The sequence below is a fragment of the Bison bison genome, unplaced genomic scaffold (genome assembly GCF_000754665.1).
Source record: "Bison bison bison isolate TAMUID 2011002044 unplaced genomic scaffold, Bison_UMD1.0 scf7180017864330, whole genome shotgun sequence".
Taxonomy (NCBI): domain Eukaryota; kingdom Metazoa; phylum Chordata; class Mammalia; order Artiodactyla; family Bovidae; genus Bison; species Bison bison.
Window position 1 is genome coordinate 3,995,184 of NW_011494902.1, and position 591 is coordinate 3,995,774.

The 591-nt window shown below is 42.3% G+C and overlaps 1 protein-coding gene across 3 annotated transcripts in view; it reads right to left on the reverse strand.

The window, feature by feature from the left end:
* Nucleotides 1-591, reverse strand: part of ZRANB3 (zinc finger, RAN-binding domain containing 3) — a 304,927-nt gene that overhangs the window by 165,898 nt on the left and 138,438 nt on the right. The window lies entirely within an intron of this gene.

A 591-nucleotide genomic window follows, 5' to 3' on the forward strand; every position in this document is an offset into this window, starting at 1 on the left:
TCCCAAAGAAAGGCAATGCCAAAGAATGCTCAAACTACCGCACAATTGCACTCATCTCACATGCTAGTAAAGTAATGCTCAAAATTCTCCAAGCCAGGCTTCGGCAATATATGAACCATGAACTTCCTGATGTTCAAGCTGGTTTTAGAAAAGGCAGAGGAACCAGAGATCAAATTGCCAACACCCGCTGGATCATCGAAAAAGCAAGAGAGTTCCAGAAAAACATCTATTTCTGCTTTACTGACTATGCCAAAGCCCTTGACTGTGTGGATCACAGTAAACTGTGGAAAATTCTGAAAGCGATGGGAATACCAGACCATACCTGACCTGCCTCTTGAGAAATCTGTATGCAGGTCAGGAAGCAACAGTTAGAACTGGACATGGAACAACAGACTGGTTCCAAACAGGAACAAGAGTTCGTCAAGGCTATATATTGTCATCCTGCTTATTTAACTTATATGCAAGAGTACATCGTGAGAAACGCTGGACTGGAAGAAACACAAGCTGAAATCAAGATTGCTGGGAGAAATATCAGTAACCTCAGATATGCAGATAACACCACCCTTATGGCAGAAAGTGAAGAGGAACTAA